We start from the raw sequence: 13820 nt of genomic DNA on the forward strand, positions 1-13820 counted from the left end.
CAAAGAAGAGGTACAAGGACTGCCTAAAGAAATCTCTTGGTGCCTGCCACATTGACCACCGTCAGTGGGCTGATATCGCCTCAAACCGTGCATCTTGGCACCTCACAGTTCGGCGGGCAGCAACATCCTTTGAAGAAGACCGCAGAGCCCACCTCACTGACAAAAGACAAAGGAGGAAAAACCCAACACCCAACCCAAACCAACCAATTTTCCCCTGCAACCGCTGCAACCGTCTCTGCCTGTCCCGCATCGGACTTGTCAGCCACAAACGAGCCTGCAGCTGACGTGGACAATTACCCCTCCATAAATCTTCGTCTGCGAAATCAAGCCAAAAAAAGAAAGGTATTAGTGAGATGCCTGTTTTAAAAGAGGATACAAGACAATTTGGAAGATTTCAGATTTAATCCCAAACCTGTTTAAACCTAAATGCTTCGATTAAAAATGCTGGTATTTAAGAGGTGTGGTTCTTTACATAACACAATGCACCAGCTAAAAGTATCTCTTAGAAAGACAATGAGACAAAAAAGAGTTGGCATCGAGTCAAATGTCAGAATGGAAGAGGGCTTGGTCAAGGAGTTTGAAAAGATGAGAGAGACAAGAGGTAGATGTTTTGTTGATGGAAAATCTGAAGAAGCACCAACACATGAGACTTCATGGGAAATTGGTGACTCTGATTAACATATTTTAGGTTCAAGTTTATTATCATCTGACTGTACATAAATAAGCATTTCCCAGTCCACGGTGCACACACATGCCCACATAATACACAGAACATATTGATCATAAACACACACACACACACACACACACACACACACACACACACACACACACACACACACACACACACACACACACACACACACACACACACACACACACACACACACACCTATAAATATTTCAGAATAATTTATTTGTTTCATTTATATTAACAGCAGGAAGAAGTCATTCCGCAGTCTGTCAGTCCTGATTTTGATGCTCCTGTACCTCCTTCATCATGACTGTCAAACATCTCGTGTGATGGATGGCAAGGATCCTCAATAATTCTTGGAGCCCTATTTAAGTCACACTCCCGGTGAATGTCATCAATAGAGGAAAAGGAGACCCAGTGATTTTCTTGGCCATTTTAAAGATTTTCGGTATGGACTTAATTTTTAAAATAAAACATACAGCACGGTAACAAGATCTTTCAGGCCACAAGACCATGCCACCCAATTACACTCAATTAACCTGCAATCCCCAGTACATTTTGAATGGTGGGTGGAAACCTGAGCACCTGGAGGAAACCCACACAGACATGAGGAGACCGTACAAACTCCTTACAGACAACATGGGATACAAAACCCAGGCCTGATCACTAGTACTGTAACATCACTGTATTAACTGCTATGACAACCTTGTCACCCTTCCAGTCCAATATTTTACAACGACAATACCATACAATGATGCAGCCAGACAGTGCATTCAAATGTGGTCCTGTAAAATGTTGTCAATACGAGGGCTAGTCATCTCCTTAAGATGGTCAATATGAAACTGAGAAAAGGAATTTTAATGTGAAATGTAAGGAAATAAAGAGTTCTATTAATGTTGTCATGTGTTTCTCAATAAAGTTTAAAATACATTTTTGTTCTACTTTCATGTTATAAAAATATTTACATTAAATTCACATAATTTGCAGAAGGAAATTATTTGATTATGGCATATTTATTACAAAACCAAAGTACAGACTATACTGAATGTTTATAGTGTGCTCTGCATGTGTTTACTTTGCAAACACACACCTTGGTGTTTTACCTTTGGTTCCCAAAAGCAGATGAGCCTGCCTGAAAACAAGAAGTCTAAACTGCAACCCAGGAGTCTCATTTCTTTTGCTGTTGTGTAACTTTGCTGGTTATGAAACTGTGCTAAACTCTGTGCCACTCATCAATCATTGCCCTGCCAGGGAGCCCATGCAAGTCGACTTCTGAATGCACCGATATTTGATGTTTGCTCCTTATCAGCAAAGTTACAGAGAAATCCTCTGCAGTATTTTTCTACTATGTACTTTGTTGGCATGGAAATGGTCTCATTGGCCAACCCCGCTCTCAAATGAGAAAATGGCACCAAGGGTCACCATTGTAAACACTTGAGAGAAGGGGTATACTTGAAAGATAATTGATATGATAGACACACACACCACAGCACTCTACACCTTCCTTGACTTATTATTCCCTCAAACTGCTTGCCACCAAATGCCAGACTGGGCCAGAGATACTATATATTCCTGAGATCTCGAATCCAGATATGCTGATTAAGTATCAATGAAGTATGTATAACTGAGAGGAGGTTGCCTATTATTGCACAGGCCAAAAGATTCCCTTAAATCATAGCAAAGGATTTAATTCTCTGGCAGTCAGAATGTTAGATGTTCAGTGATTCTGTGGACAATGATCATCTCTTCCAATCCATCCAGCTTCCAACCAGACTTGAAGACAAGTATTGGCAGTTCGTCTTAGAACTGTCATTCTACAGTTCATCTATCAGTGAAGATGTGTATCATATTTTCCTCGATCACATTCAACACTCGTCCTCCACTGGGAGTCCCCTTCCATACTCCCTCGACATCCATGATTGTGCAGTTGAATACCTTTGCAACTCCACCTTCAAATTCACTGATAATATCACAGTAGTGGGCCACATCAAATCGTGATGAAACAGAATACAGGAAGGAGGGAAAGAGATTGAAGTCTGGTGGCACGGTACCAAAAAACCAACCAATTTCTCCACATTATTAAGATGAAGAAGATGATTACTAGCTTTCAAGAGAGGATGCCAGGTCCATACCTCTGTCCATGTTAGTGGTGCTAAAGTTGAAAGAGTAGATAGCATCAAGTAGTTCAGAATAAATATCTCCATTGACCTGAATTAGGACAAACTTGTTATTAAAATTACTATTTTGTTTGAGTTTTCTTCATAAAAACATCAGAGATTCTAAGTTTTCAGATTCAGATTTAGTGTCAGAGTACATTACATGACATCACATATCACCTTGAGATTAATTTTTCCTGCAGGAGTGACAGAAATATTGATGTTTTTCCTGTAAGTAACCATTCTTTTTAAAATAACAGTAGCAAGCACACTTTTTCAATCTAATGAAATGGTTTTCAATTTAAAAGCACTTTAGAATCTCATAGTCAACATTTCACAATGTTCTTAATTGCTACTTATCAAACCTTAAGATGATAATCTTCTGGCTAAGGGATTGACACTGCTTTGTACCATTATTTTCTTCCTTACTGCTTTGCTTACGTTAGTTTTGGTGAGTCTCAAGACCTGGTTTATTACTAGATTGCTCAGGATATTCAGCATAATATTCTCTTCCTGTACCATAAAAATATTTATGAAGAGTGTGCATTGACAATGCCCTTGTTCTCATTTGCCAGGATATTAAGGGGAACAGGTGGGACCTCTAATGAAGGAAGAAGCAGAGGGTCTTCAAGGCCATTTTGATGTGGAATGGAGTTATAAAGATCCATGGGAAAAATGAACCAGTTGGGATTAGAAAAAAGTAAATTGTCAAATTGGCAGAGGGGATCAGATGTGTAACAGATGTAAGAAAGAGGGGTCTAGTCTAAAGGTGAAAGGGTGGAGTTAAGGTAAGCAAAATTAAGTTTGGTGAGGCAAGAGAAGGATGAAACAATAGGTTTGCCTGCACAGTCTTGCACTTGGATTGGGGCTATTACGACCCCAAAGGGCCCCAAAACCCAGCAGCAATAGACACTCACCAAGACAAGTGGTTTTTAAAACAAAAGTTATTTTTATCAACTTTAAACATGAAAATAGAATCAAACTTTAACTTAACTCTATACTTATTCTAACTATACTCTATACTAAACTAACCCAAATTAACCCCCTTCTAATTCTATGTAATGTGTGTGTAAATTTAAGTAAAGTTCTTTGCTTCACAGTTCAATCTCACTTCTCCTTCTTCGAAGTTCTCTGGATACAAGCAATTCTCATACTGTGCACAGAATTTAACATATCTAAAGTTCACCAGGCTTCAGTGCTTGAAAGGTAAATGTTTACCGCTCAGGAAGGTTCTTGTAGGGTTTGCAGAGAGAGATTTGTTGTTCCAGGATTTCCACAACTGAAGTACCACCATTAGACACCTCAATGTCTCGCTGATGAAACTTGCCACATCAGGGTTTTCCAGATGGTAACCTCTTTCTCTAGGCCACCACAAAGCTCCACTCTGTTCCTCTTATTCCAAGAGAAACATCAGACAGATAGCACTTCCAGCCATCCACTGTTTTGAAACTTTTCATCAGTTCTCCCTGGATTGCACTGTTCATTATTCCACACACACTGATTTAGAGAGCTTATGACCTATCTCTTTCTCTCTGTCTTTCTAACTGAGACTCCAGTAAAAAGCATGTGACTCATGTGACTTGCAAAATCCCCACCTTCTCCCCTTCTCCAGCAAACAACAGGAGTTCTTCTGCTCAACTTGTCATCTTAAGTATAAACAAAACCCAGGTGTGACCTTTCTGTGAGCACTTTGCAGAAAGTACTTATGAACAGCCTGACTCCAGCAAAACAATGGTCAAGCATTTTATGAACCATTAGCCCTACTGGTGAAATGTTCATAATATTTTCCAGAGATCCTGCAATGTGAATTCAGTCTTTCAAATAAGATCTCTAAATCTTACCAAATTCCCCAAAATATTATAATCATTACAGGGGCAAAAGGTTAGAGTGGGCTGTGTCAGTCTGGGACACCATAGAGTTGGAAGCAGAGGAGGGAAGATCTCCTGAAGAAATCAGGGCCATGACTGTGTGCAGATAATAGCCTGGTTTTCAGGGATACTACTTAAATACTTACAGAATTTTCTATTTTTATTACCAGTTTTTGAAGGACCTGCATTTTTCTTGACTATTTTCTTATTCGACACTTAATTATAAAAAATGCTGGGTTTTAATTTTGGGAATCTCTTGTGAGTATTTTTGCCATTTTGTTGCTCTTACTGTTTGTTTTGGTCAATCTTCATTGTTCTTTGTATCTCTGCCTGGCATTAACATTTCTGCTAATTTTGGTATTTTGCCTGCTTTTATTTTAAAGTATTAAAATAAACCTTAAATCATCATCTCATTTATTTTTACACAAATAGAGCTCCTTTTCTCAAAGGGTTTCTATTTTTTTCCACATCTATTAAATTTATGAAGATCTCCCACAGACCTATTTCTGTAGTTTGCCTCTTTGTCATCAGAAAAAAAATTAAAAGCATAATAACTATTCCTTATTTTTCATTTCAAACATTATATTGTGCTCAACCATGTTATAAATCCAAAATCTATCTCTGTGGATGCTGGTATTATAAAATATTGACAGAAAATGTGCAACTGATGTGACAAGAAATATCACTGTCCTACTTTTAGTTTAGATTCAGCCTTGTAACTTGGACACAGGAGAGTCAGCACAATTGCTATGCAACCCAACATTTTTTATTGATTTCCCAGTCATTAATCATATTCAGATATTTACAAATACTTACCAACATCTGGGGAACTCCAAGCTGACAAACTTCTTAAGGCTTTTTCTTCTCTGATACCGTTGTCCCTGGCACAGGTCATGACCTCAGTTGAAGGTGACTGAAAGAGCTCTCTAAGTATTTTTATACTCTTCTCATTAAAAAGTATTTGCAAGCCAGTACCTTTCCTATCAGTTGATCGTGTGGATTTAAATTGATGGGGCTTCATTCTAAATTGCTGGGTTATACATCCCTTGACTGTTAAAACACTAGACTGTCAGCATGGCACAATTAAAAAAGATGACACATTAATATTTTTCTTTACTTTCCATCCCTTGATCCCTAATAATTGTTAAGCATTTTATATTTGTGGGGCAGCCATAAAATTATCTCAATCTACACCATTGGGTATTGAACATTTGCCAGAGGAAGCATTTTATGTGATTTATCTCATATATAATTGCAAACATGAATATGGATTGTGCTAAGAATACTACAAAAAGCGTTGTCTCAATAATAACGTATCCACACGTATATATTTACATTCAATCCTGAGTTTCACAATCCCACCAAATTTGCTTTTTTAAAAGCCAATGACAATCAGCTTTCTGCCCGACTGTTCTCACAATAGATGCTGGTGGCAGGCATGTTCATAATTGTTCCCTGTTCCAATATGAGTGATGACACCAGAAGCCAACACACCAACAGGATGAACACACTGATGTGTAGTTCATCCATTGCCAGTTATCTGTAAGACCAATAGAATCTGTTGTTATCAGTTCAGTGCAAAATTAGAATGTTATACTTCTTTAATATAATTTTTACCAATTTATACACACCAGATGGTACTTCCCTTGAAATGATACCTATAGGTGTTACTTTCTCAGTTTGATACTATTTCTCCCTTACAAACGGGACAATTTAAAAAAAATTACAAAAATAAACAATTCACAATAAAAAATATACAAAGAAAAACAGTACATAGTCTTTTCATATTCTTAATGTCATACATATACATACATGTTGTTAACCATTTATTTTGCTATATCGCATCCTTGCCTTTAATTTGGCCTCTGGCGTTATTTCTCCCCACCAGTTTCAGCCCCTTAATGCCTGGTCCTTTCCCACAGAACTCTTGTGTTGGTTATGCTAAGCCTCAGTCTGTCCTTCAGCACAGACACCTGCATCCTGGAATGTGCTCATCGGCAGCATTCTCGCACTAACATCTCAGCATGCTGGAAGACCAATGAGTTTTGGGCAGACCAAAAAGCATCTTTCATTGAGTTGATGAGATTTTGGATATCTGCTCTGTGTACATCCCCAGGAACAGGTTGCAAATCAGAATCCTCTGTCACGCTGCTGCTGTGGATAAACTGTGACAAGGACCTTCTCCACACACTCTGAGCAAATCCACAGTTTGCAAAGAGGAGAGAAACTGTCTCCTCCCCATCCCAGTTGTTTCAAGGGCAACATGTGTTGGGTGTGATATTCAGGTCATACAGTAAGTATCTGACCTGAAGGGCTACTCTCATCACCAGTCAGGCCAGGTCCTGGCACTTGTTAGTGAGTTATGGCAATCAGGCATTCTCCCAGATTTTCTGGATCACCCCACAGTATCCATCAAGACTTCCTTCAGTGTTTGCAGGATGTTATGTGCTGACTGACGGACATGGTCAAAGGTGTTGGTCTGGAAAAACATATCCACGAGGGATAGGTAATATGGCAATCTCAAAATGACTTGGATATTATGTGGCAATGGGGTCAGGCATAATCTTCGCAACATCTGGGACAGGTAGAACCTCAGCATATAGTGGCACTTAGTGCACTCGTACTTTGGTTCTATGCACAGCCTGAGGCAGCACACACAAAGGATGAGGGCAACATTGGGTACACCTTTGCCTCCATTGTCAAGTGATTTGTACATGGCCACCTGTCAGACCTGTTCCATTCTTAATTCCCAGTTATTCCGGAAGACAGATCAGATGACAGCCAAGGCAGAAGTGTGGGGAATGGGCCACATCTATGCTATGTACAGTAGTCCTGCAATCCTTGTACCTGATGACCAGGTTTTTCCCTGTTATTGAGAGGGAGCATCATTTCCAAGTTCCCAATTTCAGGTGGACCTTTGTTATCTATTCTGATCAATTTTTGTTGCACACCTTGGCCTCTCCAATACAAATCCTCAGCACCATCAGATAGTCTGACTTGACTGTGAAGGGGATGGTGGACCAGTCAGGCCAGTTACAGAAGAGCATTGCTTCATTCTTCCTCTGGTTAACTCTGGTGTCTGATCTCAGTAGCGATTTTGAGGCTGTAGAAAAGAAAGATAAGAAGTAGGTTTTCTTTAATTATTTATGGCTTATTTAATGCTTTTGAGCTTTATGTTTTGAATACTTTGATTTTATAATTATCATCAATAACATTTACCTTATTTATTTCACTTTTAGACTCTAAATGCTTCTCATGCTACCTCATGCTAGAGTTCAAAGCCCTATTTTCAGCCAGAGCCTTGACATTGGACAACAGCAAACTTGGACCATGAAGATAAGTTCACTGCATCCAGGTCTGGTGAACTCTTGAGAGCAAGAAAATCCTATATGGGTAAAATCCCAGCCAACTTGCAACATCCCAGCCTATCATGAATGGACTCCAGAAGTTTGCTACCTTCGTTCATAAGCTGGCTTGCTTGTCCCAATCTACATGAAATTCTCCCTTAAAAAATCCACTCTGCTTTTACTATATATTTATTATTATGACATTTTACAGCTGGTATCAGGGGTGTAAACAAACCCCCAATAAAATAGTTTTCTATCTCACAATTCCAGCCATAAATTTCCCATTGCCTGTTTGCCTACCCAATTCGGTGATTATAGCCTTAATTGCTGAGACTACTTCCATACCTCTGCCATTTTGGCAGAAAAAATGTTTCTAATTTCTATCCTGGGCAATAATCTGACCAGTAAAAACCTCATTATACCCAATGTTGCCCTCATCCTTTGTGTGTAACTGCCTCAGGCTATGCATGGAACCAAAGTACGAGTTCTATCTGTCCCAGGTGTCCCAGATTCAAAAGCATTAATTCAGGAAAGGTACCATTAGAGCCACGGTGTTGAACAGCATGTGAACAAGCTCCTCGGCCCACCACAACCATTATGACCTTTGCCCATCTACCCTCATCCCATTTGTCCGCAGTAGAGCTATATCTTTCTATACCTTACCTATTGACAAGCCTATCTAGAGGCCTCAAGCACAGATTTCATCACCTGCTGTGGCAGTGTGTTCCAGATACCCATGATCCTCTGTGGAAAATAACTTGCCCCTCAGATCACTTTTAAAATGGGAGAGGATCTCCCTTTTGATTACAAAATAGTGAGGTCTCAGAAAGCTTGACAGTTTATAATTATTGGCAAAAGGCACTTCATAATTTCCTTTCTTTTTCTTACTGTTTAATATTTTGCATGACATCCTGAGGAAGTTGCAGTCCATGCCATTTCATTTCTGATAATACTTCATATGAATGCTTCAACGGAATTAAGAAGCAAATACATTTGTTTTTAAATAAAGAGATTGAGAGAGATTGAGATGGACTGTACCAAGTGGAATGTACTGGTGCAGTACATTCTTTGTGAAAAATAAATGTATCAAGTTTCCATTTGAAACTCTGAAAAGTATAATTACTAAAAAGGTTAATGAAACAAAGTACTTCAAGGGAAACTAACCACCAAAAAATTTAAAAAAAAAGGGAAACTAACCAGGACTGCAAATTTGATATAATTTCTTTGGCTTTTCCCCCTGTTTGCTATAAAATAAATTTTAAAAAATTTTAAACGTTAACATGCAATTTTGGCCCATGAGTCTGTGCCACCCAATTCACACCCAATTAACCAACACCCCCAGTATGTTTCAAATGGTGGGAGGAAACTGGAGCCCTCAGGGAAAACCCATGGGGAGAATGTACAAACTCCTGACAGACAGTGCAGAATTTGAACCCCAGTCCAGATCGCTGGTGCTGTAAAGGCGTTGCACTAACCGCTACGCTAACAGTGTTACCCCTGAAAACATTTTATTTACCACACCAGGCATGTTGCTTGCAAGTTGAGCTACAATTACTGACAGGCTTCAGAAGTTTTAAATTCTGGTTAATTTTCAATGCTTTGACCTCAGTTAGAAAAAAAAATCTGGGGAAAACCATTAATGTGACAATATATAGTCATGTGATCATGATTATCTGGGTTAAAAGGTTGGTGGTAACTGATGAAATATTAAGCCAAAATACCTCGGCTGTGCCTAGTGATTCCAAAGGGAGAAACCAATGCTCAGACATTGAAAATAAGGCAAATCCTAGGCCACTGCAGTCACAGTGTGAAGTGTGGGAAAGAAGTACAGTGAAATTCAGGGAGCCAAGTCCGTCAATTCACTCCTCTGATTGAGTCCAACAGTGAGGCCCGGTCTTTTAAGCATGATCTTGAAAAGGCCATTTGGATCCAAAAGTAGGGCCTGGTCTTGCCAACAATATCTTGGAGAATTGTCACATAGATCCATCAGTGGGGCCAGGTCTACCTCGCACAATCTCAGGGAACTATCACTTGGATCTAATGCCAGGTCAACCCTGGCACAGGATCTAAAACATGACTGATTTTATGTGAGTTTTTAAAAAAAACCCAAGATAGTTTGTTACTTTTTGAACATTATATCAGTTTATTTAACACCTTTAATTATTTTTAAGTTGGAGACATTTAAAAACTGTTATAATCCATGGAATAGTGACCCAGTTTTATCTTTTCATGTGTCTCAGGGACATCTTGGGTACAAAGGAGAGTGTGACCAGTGAGATCGGCCTTCTGCATCCTGTGTAGGCAAGTATGCTGTCTGTGGGTACAGTGTTAATTCCGGACAGTGGGGACCAAGAAATTACTTTCAAAAGGGAATTGAGCAAATTCACGCAGAGGAATACAGAAAAGGCAAGAGACTAAATGGGTAGCTCGTACAAAGAGCTGCTATAGGTAAAATGGGTGAAGTAGCCTCCTTCAATGCTTTGCAATTCCCAATGAGCTTGAGCAGAAGAACAATCAGAATTATGTCTGCTTGGCAACCTGTTGCTTGTGTTTCTCTCAGGGAGGCAGGTGCTTCACATCATGGCCAAAATATCCATGTGTCCTGATGGATAATGACACGAATCACTGATGTCAACAAAATTATGTTAAAGGAGACTTGTTGCCTTGAATCATCTGTGGCAAGAATATCACAATTAAATTAAACCAAGATTACTAAACCAGGACCGCTCAGCTGCGACTTTCCTCCCTCAACCACAATACAACTCCTTAAGTGTCTGTGCTACCACCAACCTTCAAGATGAAATTGTGAGATTCTTTCCTTTTTACGACTGTCTCTGATTGCAGCATATGCTGTGTCTTAACTGATGCACATACAAAAAACGAAATAGCCCACGTTATCACAAGCAAAATACAGAAAAAAATCCTTTAGGTAAACAACTTTAACCAAGATTCAAGATTCAATTTATTGTCATCATAATAAGACAGCGTCCTATTACATGGAATTCCCTTTTGCCTGCTGCAAGGCAGACAGATTTGCCACTGGCAGAAATTGCCTAGGCGCCTCTTCCATTTCTTACAGGCAGAGAAAGAGAAGCAAAAGAAAGTCCCTCCCGTCCCCCGTCCCCCGTCCCCCCGCCCCGAGTGTCCATACATTCGCCTCCAGTGCTTCAGCAGCCTACGCAGCCACACAGACTGGCAACCCGAGCTCCAGATCTAAAACTCTGACATGGTCAGGGACTCTTTGGCACCCTCGGCACCTTCTCGTATCCCGGTTCCAACACCTGGTACTCCTCTGGCCAGTTCGAGCCAGTCTCCAGCAGTCAGCAGCCTGGCACGAGTCTCCTGGCAGCAATTTCCCGCAGCCTGTGGCTTCCATGGATTCCTTGCCTTGAGCAACCATCAGCCCGCCGCAGAGCCCCCTCACGGGTCCACCTCCATGGTCACAGTCTCTTCCGCTTCTCCCCCTCAGACAGTGGTTCATCTTCCCATCCTCTGGCGCCCTGTTCCAGTCCTCTGCTTCCCCGAATTCTGCAGCCCCCTGTGGCTGCTGGTGGTTAATAGGTTGCTGTTACCTTGGATGCAGATCCTGAGGTTGTGGGATCTCAAATAAAATCAAGGTTGGCTCCCTCAACAGGCCGTACAAAGCCTGTGTGGAGACGACAGCAGGCAACTGGGCGGCTGGACCCCACGGGAGCTCTGCATCTCCTCACTCCCTGCAGATTCACACCAGAGGCAGCACTGCCACTACAGTGGCTCTGGCAGTGCCGCCATTTATTACCCATTAGGCTGATAGGTTGAAACCTAGAGGTCCAGAAGGTAAGGGGTCCTGTCTATGATCTGAGTGATTGTTCGACAGGCTAATGAAGTGCTGGCATCCGCACGGAGAGCATGATGTGCAGCCAATGAAAGTAGACGTTGGGGGGTGTGGGGACAGTAACATCGTGCAGCCGATGATGTGGATAGAAATCAGTAGCAACTGTAGCCTTGAGAATAAATGATATAGTCACAGTTAGCCTTGGAGACTGTTACCCATCAACAGCTTAGAGCAAAGTGAGTACCGTCGCATCATCAGAATCGGGCCACAGCCGCATCCAGGATTGGGTGTCTCTGCTGTGGGTAGGGATGGCAGCAGTCTCTGTGGTCTCTCAGCAGCCATGTGCCACTCCGCTGTGTTTACCGCATCTGCTCAATGCGCATGTGAGGTAGTAGGCCAAGGGTTCAGAGTCAGCACTGGGAGCTCATGTGTGCGTCTGTAGGCCGACTGTCAAGGGGACATTTTGGAGATGACCTCGTGAGCTCATGTGAATGACAAAGGGAGGGTCCGGAGTTGGGCATCAGGAGCTCCAGTAAACAATAGGCCAAGGGGAGGGTTCAGAATTGGGCTTCGTGAGCTCCATTCACTGGAGCTCCAGACACTCGAGACCCGACTCCAAACCCTCCCCTCAGGCTACACTGAACCTCTCGATGCCTGACTCTGAACCCTCCCCTGTGCCCTGTTGGAGCCAGGGCTGAGGAAGGTGTATGCTGAAGGATGAGTTTGAGTGTGGGCTTCAGCATCTTCCTGCTTCTCTCCTACTGGGTGCTCTGCACCCATAGGGGTATCTAGGGTATGACAGGTGGGGAACAGAACTGGGGTGCCGCTGTCTTTGCCTTACCCACCCAATATCCGAGTCCCCAATCCAATAATGAATCTCCATCTCAGGGGTGCAGTGCTGTGCAGCCAGGGCTCACATGAGTGCCCCGGTGCACTGCTCCAGGCCGGTATCTCATCAGACCGCTTCGGGGCTGCTCCGGCACCTCACTCAATGCGGGATGAACGAGCAAAATGGTCGTCTTTGTCTTCCTTACCCATGATTCCCCTGGAACTGCTCTGCAATTTCCTGGTGCTTGTAGAACAGTTCTGGGGGATTATGACTAAGGAAGACGAAGATGACCATTTTGCAAATTTATCCCGCATTGAGCAGAACTGTGGAGAGTGGTAGCGATGCCCAACGTTGTGTTGGATAGACAATCAAAGACTAGCATTGTGCTCTCCGTGGCAGTTGGTTCTCCACTGCCAGAGGCAGTGGCAATGGCGGATAAGGCAGAGGTGCTGGATGTGGTGGCAAAGGAGAAGAAGCGGAGGTCAGATGGCACAAGAAGTTTGGCTGCATGGTTTCCAAGCAGATCATGAAGATGGTGGCCTTGACCAAGGTAAGGAGCAGCACAGGTTTTTGGTGGCTGCCATGAAGATCCTCACAGTCAGCGGCTACAACCTGGAGAGCCACAACTCACAAGTCAACTGTGCTGTGCACAGCTTGGTGAGCCGAGGTTCGCTGGTGCAGACAGCTGGCTGCAGCGCCTCGTGTCACTCACTAGATGGGGTGGTGCCAGAGGCTGGGCAGCCGATGAGGCTGTCACAGCCTGCCCTGGCCACATGCAGACAGCCTCGCTGATATCCATGCAGCCTGCACATTGTCGGACAGCTTGGTTTCCCCTCTAAACAGTTGGCTTCTATGAGGATTGGTTCATGGGAGAGACCTGCCGAGAGATGGAAGCCAACCAGATTTGGAAATATTTTTGGGGCATGATGGGGATGGCTGCTGTCTGTGCAGGTCAGTGGATGAGCAAGGGAGAGGTGGGGGGCAAGTTGGTGGGTTTTTGATCAGATTGTTTGGGGTGGGTGGAATAAATGAACCCACCAAAGGGAATCGGTTCTGGGCAAGCCGTGTGGTTGTGAAAGCTGGCCTCCTGCCCTGTGTCCTGCTCCCCAAAC

General features: G+C 42.4%; 1 long non-coding RNA gene across 1 annotated transcript; it reads left to right on the top strand.

Moving 5' to 3' along the window:
• The first annotated feature begins 943 nt into the window (after positions 1–943).
• Positions 944–11026, top strand: LOC138760751 (uncharacterized). The gene is made up of 3 exons (XR_011355849.1): positions 944–1142; positions 7958–8073; positions 10306–11026. It is a non-coding gene; the product is annotated as an uncharacterized lncRNA (long non-coding RNA).
• Positions 11027–13820: the final 2794 nt, after the last annotated feature.

This window comes from Narcine bancroftii, chromosome 4, assembly GCF_036971445.1.
Source record: "Narcine bancroftii isolate sNarBan1 chromosome 4, sNarBan1.hap1, whole genome shotgun sequence".
Classification (NCBI taxonomy): domain Eukaryota; kingdom Metazoa; phylum Chordata; class Chondrichthyes; order Torpediniformes; family Narcinidae; genus Narcine; species Narcine bancroftii.